At 29.8% G+C, this 13,290-nt stretch overlaps 1 protein-coding gene across 2 annotated transcripts in view; it reads right to left on the reverse strand.

Moving 5' to 3' along the window:
• Window positions 1-13,290, reverse strand: part of LOC117177418 (homeobox protein araucan-like) — a 109,207-nt gene that overhangs the window by 16,749 nt on the left and 79,168 nt on the right. The gene's annotated exons all lie outside the window — the stretch shown is intronic.

Genomic DNA, 13,290 nt, shown 5'->3' on the forward strand with positions numbered 1-13,290 from the left:
AATGAAATCAAAAAACAACCCTTTCCTCAATATAAGAAGGTCTTAAATTTGGTTGGTCTATCCTGGTCTCTGTACGTAGTTGCAATATGCCATTGTTATATTTTTCTTCCAATCATGTTGAAAGATTAGATTATTTTTTAAGATGATGACCAGGTAATTGAGTTAAATAAGGTTTTAAATTGTGTTGGTATACTGGTTTACTGGTCAAAACGTAACACCTTATTTAACGCAAATACCTGGTCAACATCTAAAAACATCATCCAACATTTTCATGCATATCCCTAAAAATTAGCCTCCCAATTTTCAACTGAATGAGAATATGATAACTGAATAATAAAAACCCATACAAATAAATTCACTTTTCTGAAGTTTTGTCATTTTTTGAAGCTAAAAATAAAACAATGGAGTTGAATGGAGTTCAACAAGTTTGCCGACGGCACGTGACCGAGAAGTAGTATGATTTTTGATATCAGGTCATGTAGCTCATCGTAAAACGAGCCGGTGAATGCATTATGGGAAGTGTAAAGCAACGCGGCATTAGGTGGCTAATGGTAGCACAATGGGATATTATTAGGACGGCTTAGAAGCTGCCGTTGTTGGCGCCAGCGAGTTTCGTATTTCAGGTTGGCTTGTCGTCGACTTAACTCTTAATTCTCGTCGGTTCTCCAATGTTTCCCATTTTTTACCCACCCTCACCATCCGTCTTTCTTCCTCTGCGATAAAATGTCTTTCCTTCTTGCCTACTTTCCTTTTTTCTCTTCTTTCCATTTATTTTTTCGACCCTTCATTACATTCCCAATGTTTCAGACATGGTTGGGCGAGGCTCTGATTTTTGAAAGACGCAACCTTGGCATAGCATTGATCCTAGAGTCCTTTTTAGCTTTAGCTTTTAGCTGTTTAGCTTTAGCTTTAGCCATGTGAGTGCTCCTTTAATGGCGAACCACGGGTGGTCCATGGCTCAACTATTGTTACGACTGGAAATACCCGCATCGGTCACCAACCGAGCGACTCTGAGCCTGCCAGTGCATTATGCGTGTCACGTGTATATAATCCACGAGCATGTGTTTTGCTGTATATGCACTGTGTACACGTGTAGAGTGTACACTTTCTGGTGTGGTTTTGCTCAAAAAGGAAATGCGATTTTTGTTCGGGAATAAGGAGTTTTCATGAAAGTCTGTTTTCTCTTCATTTCAATTCAGTCGAACTATGTCATCTACAAAATCCTCTCTCTGATAGAAAATAGATCAACATTAAAGAATCGGATCAATCTATTTTATCCACGTCAAACTAAATCGCACGAAGTCGAATTTTCAACCAGAAGTGGATCAATTGCTGGTAATGGGAAAAATAGTTGATAGCTACATAACTAGTTGATTGAAAATTACAACTATATTTACATCTTCCAAAAGCCAGTTCAAAAACTACGTTAGGCTACTTTGAAAACATTTTCCAAATCTGACCTTCTTCGTCACAGATACTTTGAAGTCAAAATTTTGTGTTTGATATCATTTGATAAGTGACTAAACAGAAACACCAAACACAGAAACATCATATTTTAAAAAATAAAATTTTAAGTAACATATTTAAAAAAATATATTAGCCCAAAATGCTATTAAAGCAGGGGAAATAACGTGATTTTTAAAGGAAATAGAGAAGTAATCAGAGGAATAAATACTTTTATATATAATAATCTGTGTGTATCGATATATGCTTCCAATCGGAATATATTGCAATTTTAAGAAAAAAGAGTAATTTTTCAACAAAAAAGACCATTTTTCTACCAAAATAGACGAATTTTTAACAAAAGAGATGAACTTTAAAGCTAAAAAATTACCCGAAGATATAAATTTTCAACCAAGAAGCAAGGAAGATGAATTGTCAAAAAACAAAATTAATTTTACACTAGTTGTATTTACTGCCAAATAGTTGAATCTTGATGTTAAAAAGACGAATTTCTTAGGAAACTGTTGAATTATCAACCAAAAACTTTTCCAGCAGAATATAAATTCTTAATCGAAACAGAAGAATTTTTAACAAATAAGTTTAATTTTCAACGAAAGATTAGACTTTCTAACAAAGTTATTGAATTTTTAATAAAATAATTAAATTTTCAACTGAATAGTTGAATTTTTAACTAGAGTGGTGAACATCCAGCTTAAAAAAAGAAGAATTTTTGATAAAAAATTTCAACTTTAAACCAAGTAATTGAATTTTCCATAAAACAGATTAATCCTCAACAAAATTTAACCCAATAGTTGAATTTTCTACTAAAATAATACAATATATAAGCCGAAAAGAGGAATTGTCAGCAAAAATTATGAGTTTTTAAGGTAAAAATAAGAATTTTCGATAAAACTGTTGAATTTTTATCTTACAAACATTATTCTTTATTAAAAAAAATGAATTTTCAACCAAATTTAGTTTAATTTGATTTCCAAAAATTTAGAAAAATTGTTATTCACGTTTAAATTTTTTGTGCTTCATGTGTCACTGCAACGAATTGATAAATTTTTTATCTAAATTTAACGGCTTAGATGATCTGAAAACTTTGCTCGTGAAATTATTTTCCCTAAATTCTGTTTACTATTCCCCGTCTGAAAAATATCATAGGAGCCTGGTGTCAGGCCTGGTCCGGGTCTGCCTTTATCTAGACTGCCTAGTCTGAAAGATCTGAACTCTCCCAAGTCTAATTTTATCTAGAATCTAGACAATCTAGTCTGGAATATCTTTTCTGAATCAGAAGTGGCACTGATCAGCTAAATACACTCCTAGTGGAAATTGTTTTGTTTTTTTTTTCAAGTTATTGAAAATTAAAGGCAATCCAGCCAACAGCTGACCAATCCTCAATAAGTGGCTAATCAGCCATTAGCTATTGTCTGATCAGCCAAATAATAGCGGCTGACCATGCGGTCTGGCTTGGTGCTATCCAAAAAAACGTTCAGATTTAGCTAGGCCCAGGCCAGATCATCTAGTCAGTGCCAAAACTGGAAAGCAGACAGTCTGGTCTAGGACTAGTCAGCGCCCGAAGAATCATAAATAAACGTTTGCAAACTAAAAGCAGTATTTAAAACATTTATTTTCCATCTAGTCTGACAATGACGTTAAGCATTTTCTTTTATTTGAGGAGTTAACTTGATCCTTAGTGTTGATTTCTATTTTCTTGATGGCGAAAAAGATATTTTATTGATGTTAATTATCTCTGATAATAATATAGATTCCTTTAAATTACTCGTATCATAAATGTAATACCTGGCTTGAGATAGCGTATATTTATAAAAAAAAGAATCTTCTTTCCATCTCTCTAATAGCATAATGGGAAAGCACTCAACCGGCAATAGGAAGTTCTGCGGTTCGATTCCCGGTGGAGCGAAGCGAGTAGATCTTTTTTCAGAAAAAAATTAATTTTAAAAGTAGACAGCTGAGACCAGTAAAATTAATAAATCTACCTTCTTCCATCTCAACCCCAGATTAGAAATAATGATGACGTTGAAAGATTAAACAGCATGGTCGAACGCGACTACAGTAGTTTTATCGAGAGGTGGACACATCTCGTGCAGAACTCCCTCATAATGTTAAGGGGCTCGTGACTCTAATTAAAAGGTGAAAAAGCTTGTCGGAAAGAAAAAGAGGTTAGACGCTTGCAGGTATCAGTTTGATTAATGTCGGCCCTTTGCATAAATTATTGCAAATTTTACGGTTACTTAAACTAATATTCTACTCTGTATCACTCGTGCATTAATGATCATTATTCAAAATAATAACTAGGGAACGAACAATTTACTGATTGAAACTTAGGCAGTAAAAAGCGTTGAATGAAAAATAGGTATTTGATTTAGATTTTCATTGTTATTCTGTCAAACATTTGTAATTCTAATCTAATCGAACAATTGAAATTTTTAAACTACGTAAGTGCAGTTTTTCACACTCTCACGCTAAGTTTGTATGTATAATTGTATAAGATTCGATCGCCGAAAGCATATAATTTAATTAGAAGAAAGGGTGAAGAACATTGACGCAATGAAGCCGTAGTGAGTTTTGCTGTCATACCTGACATTTTAGTTTTGCCTTACTCCCGGAGTTGTCGCACGGTTGTTTTTTTTTTTGAGTTAAATTAATAACAAAATAAATTATCTATTCATAAGAAAAATTCTAAATTTTAAGATTTACGCATTTTTAAGCATACATTCAAAATTGAACAATTTTACATTTTAAACAAAAATTTAACAAACTGGAAACAAAGCAATGCAAATTGTTCATCTATTCATACTTTCAGTTTGATTTTGTACATACCTAGGGAAATAAAAAAGCTTAATCTATTCCTTAACAGTTTCTTTACAATATTCATCAAGTTTTTATGGAAATTATTTTACTTGAAAATTACACGCAGAATTATTTTTAATAATTCATTTGTTCAATTAAACATTTTTCCTAATAATATTTAATAAGGAAGTGACTAATCCAATTTTAAAATAATGAATCGGTCAATTTTTTTCAATGTTTTTAATCATGTTAAACATTAAGAGATTTTTTATTATGGTTTTCAATTGGAAACTATAAATTTTTCACTATTTTAAATGTTAAACTTAACAGTTTTTCCTGCTAAAATTTACAAACTGTACAACTTAAAACGCTTTTAATTTTAAATGGAACAAGTTTGAACAACTTGAACTTGAACCAAAGAACTTTGAATTTTTCCTCAAATTATGAATAAAATTGTATGATTTCGGAAAACATTAGCGGCTGACAAACGTGAAACAAGCATTTAAGTTTGTAAATTTGAAAATAATTAACGTCCCGAATTATACAATTACAAATTTAGAGACAACAAAATAAAAACAATCAAATTTAAGAAATAAAAATGAAATGACTGCAATTAGTCCTTCAAGTTATTCAATTGAAAATGAGTTAGAAAATAAATGTATTAATAGTTAACAATTATTTGCCCTTCTCAAAATATACCCTGCAGTTTTTCGATTTTCCAGGTTTCTCGGTGGCTACTCGGGTGGTCTTTATTTTCCTTGTTTTAAATTGTTTGCCCCTATTGTCAATTCTAGTGCAAATACCCAAAAATTGAAATTATCCGAAATTTTTCCAAGTCGGTTAATATTTACCTTCCTCCAGGCACTTAAGGCTTCCCATAAGATTATCATGAAACAAATTGTGCAACAACGTTTAATTTACATAATGTTTTTAGCTTGAATTCAAAACAACAATCGTCGACGTAGGACGATGATCTTAATTTGATGCTTAAAACATGCTAATTAAAAAAACTTGAAATTTTCAAAATTTACAAAATCGCGAACCATAGAGATTATCTTCTAATGTCGTATACCTGGTAAATATTAACCGATTTGGTTACAGTTTTGAGGACATACCCAAAAAAAAAGTAAAATAAAGAATACAATAATAGACTCGCCGGCCGAGCCCAAATCACGATTCCAATTAAAAAATCGATCAATAACGAATACCGGGATTATTGATTCGAGTATAATTTTGAATTTTCCCTGGACTGTCGTAACAAGAAAGTTGCACGAAGGTATGGAGCATTACCTTTTTTAAAGGCAGGACCACCATGCACGTCGTAAAAGGCCTTCTCTTACTTATTGGCCTTATTGCCATCCGCCCATTTCATTCAATGCTAATCCGATTCTTATTATATTATAATGCCCGTCGTAACAACGCACGGAGCTCGCCGCGTCGTCGAACGAATTATCAGAAGCACGCGCCCCTTCGACGCAAAACCCCATTACCACCCTCAAAAAACTACCCCATACAGAGAAATTTTTTAATTAAAAAACAGTACCACTAATTTCCATTAATTATTTCTTTCAAGTACAATAAAAACCTCATAAAAGGCTTCATAACAATGAGCTCATAAACGACTCACGAAATTACCAAAATGTGATCTTGATGTTATTGGACTCTCACGACATGGAAAATAAAGATGCACCCTTTTATTTTATCTCTAAGATGAAATCACTCTTCCGTTGCTTCTTTTCCGAGGCATTAACGCGATTCTTCTCGTAAAAATGCTCAAAATTCCCGTTGAGATATTTATGACGTGCCGCAGCTGGTTTCACTTCCTCTATACGAGCGAATGATAATCGTCGCGTGCTCGAAATTGCGAGTCGCTGAAATTCCACGAAACAGGTAGTACCAACTTAACAAACATATAACCAGCTTCGTAAAACCCTTGGGTGATGAGCAGCCTTGGTAAATTGATAACGATCGAAATCGTGACTTTCGATGTATCGACGCATCTTTCGCGACAAATTGTCCCTTCTCTGTATGTTTTCATTCTTAATCGAGGACGATAATGACCCTCTTATCGGTACAAACATCTTCCTCGCTAATGATGACTAAGTACAAGAAATAAGACAGTTAGTTAAAATTAAATCTCTTAATGCAAGTCTTGCTGACAATTTTTGCAACTAAGTAATTCTTTCATGAGCTTACATACTCAAGGCTGTCACAAATTAATGTATTTGTAAAGGTGGAAAAAGTGGCTAATTTATCAGTTAAAAAGGACTCAAGGTACCTAGAATTGTCAGAACAAATTTTACCAGAAATTTTTAAACAAATTATCAATTATTTTATTACAAGACGTATTTATATTTTGATGCGTTACAATAGGAACTCGAAGACGAGAAAATTATAAATTAAGGAAGTTAAATTTTATTATATGAGAAATCACAGCGTAAAAACCCTAGAAACAAGGTAAATGAGGTGTTTTTCACAAAAATAGAGGAATAATAGAAAAATTCTGCAATTTCAACAATATATAGATGAATTTGTAACCAAAAAGATGAATTATAAACCAAATGAATTGATTATCTGCGAAATCAAATAGTAGCAGTTTCTATTGAATAAAATAAATTTTCAAACAAACACGGCATAACTAAATTTTTAGTTAAAATCATTAATTTTTAACATCAATAAATTAATTTTTAACAAAACAGTTTAATTTTCAAACCATCAGATTGATAACTTTAACCAAAAGAGATTAATTTGGAACAATATACTTGAATCCTCAATTAATACATATTGATTTTCAATTAAAAAGTATAATTTATAACCATGCAAATTTATTTCCTCCAAAAAAAGTCGAATTTTTAACAAAACACATATAATTTAAACCAGATAGTTACATTTTCAACAAAGAGGATTAGTTTTACACCAAAGAGTTGAATTTTTAACCAAGAAGATAAATTTTCTACCAACAAAGATGAATCTTCAAGCAAATGCATAATTTTTAACACAAAAGTTGAATTTTTAAACAAGAAGATTAATTTTATACCAAGAAAACCTAATTTTTAAGAAACTATATAGATTTTCAATTAAATAGATGAATGGTTAATATGCAAAAATATATTTTGAACTAAAAATGGAATAGTTAAATTTTTACTTTTAATCGAAAAAGGGGAATTTTCCAAAAAAAAACGTGAATTCTCCACCAAATAGCTTAAATTTTAAGCCAAAAATACGAATTTTCTTCAAAACAGTTCAAATTTCTATCCGAAAATATGATTTTTCAAAAAAAAAGTTAATTTGTATTTCAATCATTTACTTTTAACCGCATAAAAATGATTTTCTACCAAAGACAATTTTCAACAAAATACGTACAATTTCAACCAAATATTTCAACCGAAAAGATTATTTTTTTCTACTAAACAATATACATTTTTAACGCAAAATGAAGTACTTAAATTTTCAATTGAAACCATTAATTTTCAAGAAAAAATAGAGTTTTTCACAAAACAGTTCAATTTTCAGTTGAATATAGTTGAATATTTAACCAAGAGGATTAATTATTTTCTAACAAATATTAATTTTTAACAAGATAAAGAAAATTTCAATAAAATAGTTGAATTTTCAACTAGAAACGACAAATTTTCTATCAAACTGTTGATCTTTGCAACAACAAGAAAAAAAGAATTTTTAACAAAAAAATACCAATTATTAATCAAAGGTTGAATAGCAGCCTTTTCAATCGAAAAATATAAATTTTAAGCAAAATTAGTTAGATTTTCTTATTGAGTTTTTATTTTTTTGTGAATTTGTGATTACTTTTAATATTATAACTAATATAAATTAGGCTCTACTAATATTTTTATGTAAACAAAAAAAGTAACGGTATGTAACTTTTTTATATATTGAATGTACTAGGTACTACAGACAGACTGCTGTCTAACTTTTGTTTTAAGTGATTTGCATACTTCAAAATTTCTTAAATAAGAAATTTTTTACCTTCCCCCCTCTCCTAACGTAAAGCAACATAGGAAAATTGCTCTCCCACACTCAAAAAACTTTACGCAATTTATGGACTGCCTGTTTTTTAATGACATTTTCCACACAATTGACTCTCAATGTAGTGCGATTTTTATCAGTCTGTTTTTCCTGCAAATTATCGTGTTTGAATTAGAGCAATTATGTTGCACTTATTGAGATACATTTTTATAAATAGAACGCATAGGTAAATCTGTGAAAAAAAGACACATGGAAAAATGAAACGCGATGGTGAGAAACGACGATCACGGTTAGTTGAGGCGCGGAAGGGAAGAGGCGGCCAATTAAATTTGAATTTATCGGCATAATTATACTAATTGGCCGCTTTTAAGCACGACGTGGTAGGCCAATTTATCCTCGCGCTTTCCGAGTCGCGGATGAGAGGCACTGCTGCAAAATTATCGTCACTTTAGAAACGCAAATGAACTCTGAGCACACTAAAATATTGGTTACAACTACTATAAACTTCTCGATACTGGTAATATTGTTTCATTACTAATATCTCGATAAATTCGCCAATTAAGTTTTCTCCGAGAGCAATTATCACTTTAATGAATTTTGTTTCGGAAGTGTAGTTTCAAGGATCGAATCTTAAGCTTTAAAAGACTAACTAATAGGTGACGGCCCTGCGGACTGGACCTCAAAAATCATTCGTCAATAAAATCGTGTCCGACAAGGAACATTTGTGACACTTCATTTTCTTTGAATTCCCATTGAAAAAAATGCAGCTGAGGCAACCGAAATTATTGGCGCAGCATTATGAGAAGGTGGGGTGACACGCAAATCTTGAGAAAAATAGTTTCAGAAATTTCACAATGATGACTTTTCAATTAGAATGCAAGAGGCGTACCTTATCTCAAATGATCCTTGTCGGATGCTACTGTACTCATCAATAATTTCTGAGGTTAGGTCCGCGGGGCCGCCATTTCAGTCATTATTAATCTTCAATATAACATTACTAACGGGTTGAAAATTTAAATATAAGTAGTTTAACTTACACCTTGGACTTTCAGCTTATTATATTGTTTGTGACATCTGTAAAAAAACCCTTTTATGAGACCGCCAAATTGGTTTCTGATAAAATTTGGAATACAAGTGATTCTCAATATTTCATTAGCGCCAGTCCTTAACTGAATTGCTATAAAATGTATTTGATCGTTTATAACAATAAATTTTTTAATAAAATTTTTAATGTATTTTTCCTCCGCGCTTGACTTATTAAATGTTCAAACAATTCGAATAATTTCCACGTTTAACCGTTTACACATTTAACTTGTAGAAAAGTTCGTTCGTTTCAGCGTTCCATCGTTTTAAACTTCTTTTTCTATTTCAAAAGTTTTACCAATAAACTTTAATGTTTATTCAAACTCTCATTATTTAGTCTATTTCCATCTTTTTTTCGTTTTTCGATTCAAATGCGAACTGCGATCAGCTCTTATATTTTTGGTTGAGAATTCATCTTTTTTGTTACAATATTTATTGTTTTGATAAATTTTTCATTATTTTCATGAAAATGGAATAATTTTTTTTTAAATTCGTGCTTTTTGGTTAAGAATTAAAATCTTGGAACTCAACAATTTTTTTAAAGAGTTACGCGCTCTTTAGTTGAAAACGCAACTGTTTTGTTGAAAATTCATCTTTTTGGGTTGAAAGTGCAACTGTTTCCTTAAAAACTAATCTATTTTGGTTGATGATTCAACTATTCGGTTGAAAATTCTTCTTTGTTGTTTGAATTGAACTGTTTTTAATTTAAAATAAAAATATTTTTAGTTGAAATATCTACTAATACGTCATTTGTTGAAAATCTATTTATTTCACTTGAAAATTGAACTATTTTGTTAAAAATGCAACTAATTTTTATTTAAATCCATATATTTTTACTACACATATTAGAAATTTAAATCGTTTATAATTGCCTCTGATATAATAATACTCTAATAATACTCTAATATATTATAAGACCCCAATTAATTTTATTTCAAAGAATTTGTTCTATTTTAATCAAAAACCTCCCTAACTGCCCTCTTTTTAGGAGTGTGTTTAATCAATTAAACCTTGACAGTATTCGAGTTGTTTAAACATTAAACCGATCAAACGTAAAAAAAAACCATAATATGCTTCTAATTGACAATTTGCTGACACTTAGAGAATACTTAAACTAACTTTATGCAGTCAGAAAAAAGTTGTTAGCAGTTTGTTTCCTTCAGTTTGCACTTTGTGCCATGTTTTCATTATACTCTGTACTTTTACATAATATTATATTGCACTTATGGGCATGTAAGTAACACGGTAAACGTATCCATTCTTGTTATCGTTCAACTAGTGGTATGCACAATTGTGAATCCATAATTGTACCTATGAAGACAAGTGAACACTTTGTAAAACACTGCACTCAGGATACAGTGTTGTGAAAATTGCACTCTTTACGTATATTCTTGTAGATAAGGAGTTTTTCTTTATTGATACTAGATACTTGTTTATTTTACATTTTAAAATGCTGTCTCTGATAAAGTCCATTATCTTTAATAACTCCCTCGTTTTCAATGAATTTGATGAACTCGTTTGCAGGCAATGTGTTATTTATAAAATAGAATAAAATCTAATATTGTTGTTTTGAAGAAAAAGTTACTTTTTTCAGATAAAAGGCTACTTTATTAACCTCAAACCATACTTTTCTTTACTTAATTGCGAATTGAATTGATAGAACCCATACGAAAAAAAATTATAGTTAAAATAGGAAAAAACTGAAAAATCAAATCAATACAATTAAAAAACATTTGAATAAAAAGTAATTTTTGTTTTGGAAATGGCCAACTGTAACCTTTATTGAAGTAATGTCATATCCTTGAATTAGCTCTTAACTTTTTTCGAGGAATAAGAAAATCCAGCTGTTTTTAGTTTGAGAGTTAATTCTTTTCATGTGAAACACTAATATTATATTTTCGGTTACTTTATTCCAAATTTACCCATTTTGTTAGAAAATATATTTTTTTTACTAGAAATTTAACTGTTTTGCTAAACAATCCTCTTTTTGGATAGGGAATTCGACTTAAAGGGTGAAAATCGAACCTTTTTTGGTTATTGTTTAATCTATTATATTTCTAATTATATTTTAATTATTATATTTCTATAAGAAAAAGAAATCTTTTTCTTTGCAATTTTGAATATTTGATTGAAAATCCAACTACCTGGTTAAAAATAAAAAATAAATTTTGTCACAAATTAGTCTTTTGCTTGAAAGTGTTTGGTTAAACATAATTTTATTTTATTTTTTTTATTTTATTGAAAATTCAACCATTCGGTTTAAAATGAACTTTTTTGCTAAAACTTTATCTTTTCCAGGTTAAAAGTAATAATTTTTCTAAAACATTCAACTTTTTTTTCTTAAAAACTCAACTCCTTTGATATAAATGCATAAATCTAAGTCAAAAATTATTCTTTTATCGTTGAAAATTGTATTCTTTAGTTGAAAATTTAGCTTGCTTGGTCGAAAATGAATTTTTGTGTGGAAAATTCAACAATTTGGTTGAAAGTTTTTGAAACAGGTTAAAAGTTCTCTTGTTTGTTAAAAAATTTATCTTCTCAGTTGAAAATTAATGTTTTTAGTTAAAAATTTAACTATTTGTTTATAAATTCAATCATTTTATTGACAATTATTTTTTTAGTAAAAATTTCATGTTTTTTGGTCACCAATGCAACTGTTTGGTTCAAAATGAATTATCTATTTTGTTGAATATTCGTCCTTTTTGGTGGAAATGTTAATTATTAGATTCTTAGTCGAGAATTTTTTTAAATTTCTTCTTTTTGTAGTAAATCAAATTTTTCGTTAAAAATGCATCTGCTTTGAAGAAATTTCATATATTTGGCTTGAAAATTCAACAGAATGGTAGAGAATTTATTTTTTTTGTAGAAAATATACAAATTAACTATTCAATTTTTGGTTAAAAATGGACCTTTTAGTTGAAAAATTCAACTATTTAATTAAAAATGTATGTAATTTGCTGAAAAATTAATTTTCTTCACTATAAAATTATTCTTCTTCGTTAAAAATTCAACTATTTGGTTAAAAATATATGTAAGTTTTTGAAGGTTCGCCTTTTTTCATAAAAATGTATATTATTGGCTAAAAAATTTAACTATTTGGCTAAAAATGTATGTAATTTTCTAAAAATTTCTCGTTTTATATAAAAAATTATTATTCTTTGTTGAAAATTTATCATTTTCCTTGAAATTAGAGCTACTTTATTAATTCATAAGAAAGAGTGAGTAAAATCATCTTACATAATACGGTTATAATTCCACTCAAAAATATTTACGCAATGCCCCATAGTTTTTGGAAAAAAAAAACTGATAAGAATTAATAATTTTAATTTTAATTTTCACGCGTGCAATTGAAAATTCTATTTTCAACTAATGTCTAATAACATGATTCTAGTCATTAAATAATGTTTTTAATGTCTCTGTTAATTCTTGTCGGTGAAATTAGTAGTTTGTCACCATTTTCCATCCGTACAATGAAGACTGACAGTTGTTGAAATATGTTTCGAAATAAGTCATGAAACTCGTTTAGGGTCGCATGCACATTTCATTTCCACGAAGTTAAAGCGCTATATTGCTTCCCCCGGATTATCACATCTTTCTCTCATTCGTTCACGACACGAAAATAATTTTATCCACCATGTGCCTTACTGTCCAAGTGATCTATAGATCATCGTCAGCGAAGATTAACATTTCAAAATGTAATTAAAAAATTGTTCATTGAGATTATTAATACATAATCATTAATTAATTGATTAATTCACCCATCAATTAATCCCTAAATTAATTCTAGATTTAAGGACTTTACAGTAATTTAACAATTTCATTATTTCAATGAAATTATTTAAATAATACTATTTCAAATACAATGAAGAAAAATGAAGCATCGTTATCAACAATTCTATGAATATAACGTTCCGAAAAGTATTTTTTACTCAACCCCCCGTATCCAACTTCCCCTCATGT

Source organism: Belonocnema kinseyi, chromosome 7 (genome assembly GCF_010883055.1).
Source record: "Belonocnema kinseyi isolate 2016_QV_RU_SX_M_011 chromosome 7, B_treatae_v1, whole genome shotgun sequence".
Taxonomy (NCBI): Eukaryota; Metazoa; Arthropoda; class Insecta; order Hymenoptera; family Cynipidae; genus Belonocnema; species Belonocnema kinseyi.